The sequence below is a fragment of the Corapipo altera genome, unplaced genomic scaffold, assembly GCF_003945725.1.
Source record: "Corapipo altera isolate COAL_440 unplaced genomic scaffold, ASM394572v1 64, whole genome shotgun sequence".
NCBI classification, from domain to species: Eukaryota; Metazoa; Chordata; class Aves; order Passeriformes; family Pipridae; genus Corapipo; species Corapipo altera.
This window is the reverse complement of record NW_020884893.1, coordinates 12932369-12938368: the sequence shown is the minus strand read 5'-3', so window position 1 is coordinate 12938368 and position 6000 is coordinate 12932369. Positions and strand designations below refer to the sequence as shown.

The window sequence follows — 6000 nt, the reverse complement described above, 5'->3', positions numbered from 1 at the left end:
CCCCTGGCGGCACAAACAGCCCCGCCCGTCCCACGCGGACGAGCCCTCATTCCCCGGAGTCTGCAGCGACCGCTCCCGCAGCATCCCCGGGGATGCTCCGCGCCTTCACCTGCCGGGCGGGCGGGGGGAGGGCGCCGGTCCCCGCCCGCCCCCGGCCCCGGCAGCGGCCGCAGCTCCGCCCCGAGGAGGGGCCGGGGCCGGAGGCGGGCGGCGGTCGGAGCTGTGCGGCCGTTGCCTCCTCCTGCCTCCTCCTGCCTCCTCCTGCCTCCTCCTGCCTTCCCCTGCCTTCCCCTGCCTTCCCTGTGCCTCCGTCCTGAGCGGCCGCTGCCTGCGGGGCCGGGCCCGCTCTGGAGCTGCCGCGGTGAGTGCGGGGGTTAGGGCTGGGCTCGGCTGGGCTGGGCTCGGCTGGGCTGGGCTGGGCTCGGCTGGGCTGGGCTCGGCTGGGCTGGGCTCGGCCCGGCGGGATGCTGCGGGTTGGCGCCGTGGCTGCCGGGGGCGCGGCGCGGGTCCCTCCGCGGTCACAACGCGGAGTTTCGGTAACTCCAGCCCCGCACAGCTCCGGACCGGGCTGGCAGGAGCCGCTGGGGTAAGGCTGCCCTCCCCGGCAGCTCGGCAGCGGCTCATCCTGGCACGGCCGGTGACCTTATGGTGGGCGCATCCACTGATGAGGACGCGGTGCCTCCCTTCAAGGCAGTTTTTAGTCCATGGAGCTTTTGTCGCTGGTGTTTAAGTGTCATCTGTACCGTGAGTCATCGTGCGAGACACAAAGCGCTGTAGATGCGGATGCCTTGGTCTGGTCGTGAATGGGTTTTGCTTAGAATTCCTCTCCCTTTTGGCACGATTGGGGCGTGGAAGAAATTTACTCGAGGTAGCAAAATAGAAGCAACTGTAATTCCTGAAATGGCATCAGGACTGCAAGTGCTGGTTTCTGTGTGAGATGAAGGGGTTTCTTGCAGAGTCTCCTTTGGATACTGGCAGACCAGGGGAACTTCAGCCTGAACTTCAGTGCCTTCTCCAGCTCCAGGGCCTGAGGTGTCACTGGTGGTAGAGGTGCTTTCGGTTGACTCTGACGAGCCAACAAGTTCATGTTTATCTCTCTGCTCACTTATTATGAAAAGATCTTTCCTGCATTGAGGATGATGCTTCAATCTGCAATAGAGTAGTAGAAGGAAAAGTGACTTTTCACAAATCATCTAGGAAAGGAGAGAGTTCACAAACCTGGGAAAAAAAACCCAGATCCATCTCTGAGCCCTCCTGTTCCCTAACAATCGCTCAGGGAACCTCGGGGGCAGCGGCTGCCTGGGCTGCCCTACATCTCGCCTTGACCCAGCCTTCCTTGGCCCTGAGTCCCGAGCCCTGCCCTTACCGTTAAGTGTTTTTTTCACAGATGCAAGGGACAAGTGCTGTTATGGCAGAAAGCAGAGGGGATTTTTCTGGCTGGAACTGAACTTAATCTGGTGTGAGATTGAGTTTGTTGTGAAAGATGTGATGTATTAAATCCTGACTGTGATGAATACTTTTTTATTTATGTTTTTGCCTTCCTTGTTTAATCTCTACGCTGCGGGTTGGATCAAAAACTGTGGATGATATTGAAAATACTCTTACTGCATTATTTTAATGGGTTTTTCTTCATGTTGTGGGATCTCTCATGAGGTTGAAAAAAAAAAGCTTATTTTCCTTCTGACTGGAAAGCATAAGTGACTATTTCATAAGAAAAATAAAGTTTTAAGTGTTGAACTTCAGATATCTGTGGTGGATGTGATGAAATGCTGAGATATCATGTCTTCTTTTTGCCATCAAGACCACGTGTCCAGGCTGTGCATTTCTAACAATGTCTTTTTGTTGTCCGTTGTTGCAGGAAAAATGACCCTGTGTGAGTGTTCTGGTACCAACTGTACCAGCTCCTTGGTGCTTCTGCATCACTTCTGCAGTCACTTTGTTGGAACCTTATTTTCCCTTGGTTTAATAATTTATAAAATGCCTGTTGCCTCGAGGCACATTTCATCCAGCAGGAAGAAAAACATCAACCAGTGTTTACTGGTTATGGAGCTGAGGTTGACAAATAACGAAGTTTTTGTGGATGAGGGGGTGTTTCATTTTTATCTTATATAAACCCACAGAAATACAGGATTTGTGCTGAAATTTCTGTTGGTTGTTACTCCTTTCTTTTTCCCGTCTTTTAAAAGGTCTTTTGCCCACTGGTGACAAAGTGGCTTTTAACTGTGAGCTTCCTTAACATTGGATCTGCTTCTCCTCTTTGCTTTCTGACTTGAGTTTAGCAGCTTTTGGGTATTTAAAGACCGTAAAGTAACATGGCAGAATCTGGCCCTACATCTTCACCAGCTGAGCTGCCTTAGTTTGAAAGAAATCAGTCTCTTTTTGGGTAATAAATTACTCTCTCAAATCCTCTGCCGGATACTTATGAGCCACTATCATTAACGGCATTTTGAATCACTCGTTGAGCTGGAGGGGGGAAATTGGCCTGCAGTTCATCTTGTCTGCTTTGAAACTGCTAAATGATGATTCAGTGACCTTAGTGGGCAACTTATATCAGCGGCTAATTGGCCTAAGAAGAAAAACAAATTGGCTACTGCTGTTCTTCATCCTGAAGAAGATGCTGCTCCAGATGAAACCTCCAGTTTCAAATAGTTATGGGGTTTTGTTGTGGCACTGGAGCAGGAGACACAGTGAACTCTTTCTGTTGGCCATGCCTGGGTGTGGTGTCTACACCACCTCCAGCAGGTTTTGAAGGTATCATCCTCTAAAGGATAAAAATCTTAACACGTCAAGCTTGCCTTCCCCTGTGGATAGCCCTCTCCTCTTCCTTCTGAGAGGGTGAAACCGCTCACCAGGGTGTAGTGGTTTTGGAGGACTTGGCTCAGTGGGGGATCCCACCAGAGCTGAATTTAGGAAGGAAGTGAAAATGTGATGGAGGCTGCCTGCTTATCACCTTGTCATCCCCATTCCTTTTTTGGCAAAGTCCTTTTTAGGAGTGATGTGCCACTTCCCTAACATGCCTGACACTGGGAACACAGGTCAGGATTAGTCCCACTGTGTGTCCGGATGGGGCCACGTGCTCTGCCCATGCTCACGGTCAGCCTGACCTTGCTGCTTGTTCTAAACAGTTCAGGGCTGGTGGTTTCTCTGCAAGGAGGGCTGGAATTGCAGGTGAGTGCCAGGGTGGAAGCATCCAGGTATGGTGTGTTCAGCTTTCCTTGCTTAAGGAGCTGCAGGAGTGAGCTGGGACTTGTGAAAGGGGTCAGCTGTTGGCTTTCTGCAAGGCTGTTAGTCGACTTACACCACCTCCTAGGATGGTCTTGCCAGCTGGCTCATCCTTTAGGGAAGTTTAAAGAGGCTTATCGCAATCTTACTAGAAATCTGTCGTCTTCTATTAACCTGCTTGTCTCTCCTCGTCTCCTTTCCGAGTGCCCCCGTGCTCATTTGTCTCGACAGCACCGCTCTGCTGTGCTGCTGCTGGCTGACACCAGCTCTGCTGCTTGCAAAAGCCTTGTTTAGTGCATGTACATTTGTAGACTGTCACTTTTTACTTTCCAACATGGTTTTTATTTATATATAGAGAGAGATACTATATTTTTAAAGTTTTTTTTGAAGGTGACACGGAAGGGACAGCAGAGTCCGGGTACTTTGCTGGCTGGGGTGGAGGTGCAGGGGACCCATGGTGCACAGGAACAACCTGACTCCAGCTCTGGGTAAGCCAAAGCCCACTCCTACACCTGGTCCTGCTCAGTGGCAGGCTCAGTGTGGAGCATGACGTGCCTTGGCACCAGCAGCAGCATAAGAGACAGGTAATTGTGGATAGGAATCACCTGCACCTTCCCCCAAAATCAGGAGTGTTCTCGCTTTGGGAAGCAGAGCTGCACTTGGCTTGAGCAAAGAGCACAGAGGATGGGCAGAGGAAAGACTTTGGGAGGTGTGAGGAATGAATTCAACACCCCGGGTCCCATGGCAAAGTGGGAAAGGGCTCATCAGTGAGAACTGCTGTTGCTGGACTGAGTCGGGACTCGGCAGCACCCTTGGCTCTCGCTGGCTGGGGAACGTCACCTTCAGAGTGGTGTGGCTCTTCCTAATGGAGCCTTTCCTTTCAGGGCTCTCAAAGGTGTGTCAGTACTGAGGTTAACAGCCACGTAGGCACCTAGGAAAAAAAAAGAGTAGCTTGAGGAAGGCTAAGCCTTAATACCCAAACAAAGCAAACAAATGGTGTATCGTTTGAGGAGGATTAGGTGAGCTCTGAGATCTCTGGCTCTAGAGGTCCAGGTAGGAAGTACAAAGCTTTTGACAGAGGTGGTTTGGCTGTCCCTGCTTCAAGAGACAGCATCCATGTGCTGATGCAGGTAGGGGAGCTGCCAGAACCACCCATCTGCCTCTCCCCTTGACTTTCACAGGGATACTCTTTCTCCTGCACAACACATTGTTTGCTCTCCTTGAATATGGTAGTGTGAGGCAAAGAGATCAGTCTGTTTTTTTTCTGGAATAGTCAGCTGATTTCATCCCATGGGAAGTGGTTGAAAAGCAGGAGACAGGTGGGTCGGCATATTCCTGCTTTGTAGCCTTCCATAGTTCCAGCAGGAGAAGGCTAAACAGGGAAGTGCAGCTGCTGGGTGCTTTTCTGTTTGCATTTGAAAGACCTTGATAGGCTGTGATTAATGGGGCTAAATGGAAGCTTGATAAATGGTAAATTCAAATGAACCTCAAACAAAAATGGCTTTATAAGGAGGCCTTTGGGTGTGTGCAAAGGGCAGGTTGTGGGTCTCATCTACTGCCATTTGGTTTAAGGTGGGTCGGGCACGTTGCATGGGCTGCCCAGGTCTGTCCCCATGCACCTGCTGAGGTAAAGCTGTGGTGTCTGTGCAGATGCTCCTGCAGGCAATTGTTTTTTTCCTCGTTTAAGTTAATGTGATGTTTCCAAATTTAGAGTGTCACATCTGCATTCTGGAGCCCCCCATGTCCCCATATCCAGGCTCCAATTAAGAACACTCTAAAAGCAGCAGACCAGCTACCATGGCCTTGCAGATGAGAACCATTGGCCTAATCTATTTTTAAAGTGAGTTAAACTAGAAAAAGGTACTGTCACTCTAGAATAAGAAGCCACCTGGGGAGTTAACCCAGAATAGTTGTTCTGCTTTTATTTTGCACCCTATCTCACTTCAAAATAACTTTACTTTCTATATGCACAGTGCAGAAAATGGGGCATGACCCATGTCTGTAAATGCAGAATATGGGGCATGACTTAAGTAGGATCACCCAACAGAGCCAGGAAAACATCTTATTTTTCCTGAGGTCTTCTGTGCATCACTTCCTAGTGAGCTGTGCACACTCCTTAACTCAGGCATCCTTTTCTGTAATGAATCTACCCTGTTTCATGCTCAGTCCCCTGCAGAGATCTGTGCTTCTTTCCCACCCCCAGCCCTGTGGTTTGCTGTAACACCCTGACTGCCAGCTTCCACAGTCACCTCTGCTCTCCTCTCATGTCCCTGTGTGGGTCCTGTGCTGGTCACACAATGAAATGAGCATCCTGAGTGCTCAGTCCTCAGCAGGATTGCAGAGATCTTTTCTTAGGCTGGATGAGACTTTGTCACCTTTCTCAGTGAGTCAGTGTGAGCACCAGGTAAAAGGCAGCATTAGGTGCCTTTTTCAGAGCTGGGGCTGATAACCTGAGCTGGGCGTGGGTGGCAGGTGTAAATTATATGCAGTGTCCGACCCAGTCTCTGCTCTGGTGCTGCTCTTGTCTTGTGTCTGCTGGGAAGAGGAGTGGGGATATTTGCATGGTGGTTTGAGCTGTGCTGAGACGTTGCTATTACACTGCTCCTTCAGATTTGTCAAGCTCAAGTTAAATGTATATAATTTTAACATCTCATGATTCTTTGGGGGCTGACTCATGGTTTCTTGGCCTGAATGAATCATAGCTCTTGAACTCCGTTGCTAAATTCATTATGCAACAATTACAGGGTTGGAAATGCCACCCTAAGTGCACACAAACAA

General features: G+C 50.0%; 1 protein-coding gene across 1 annotated transcript in view; it reads left to right on the top strand.

Annotated features, from left to right (window-relative positions):
* The first annotated feature begins 278 nt into the window (after positions 1-278).
* PPP1R16B (protein phosphatase 1 regulatory subunit 16B) overlaps positions 279-6000 on the top strand; it is a 56799-nt gene continuing 51077 nt past the window's right edge. Inside the window, exon 1 of the mRNA XM_027646150.1 lies at positions 279-361. The gene's annotated coding sequence lies outside the window, so the exon portion shown is untranslated. The remainder of the gene's footprint in view (positions 362-6000) is intronic.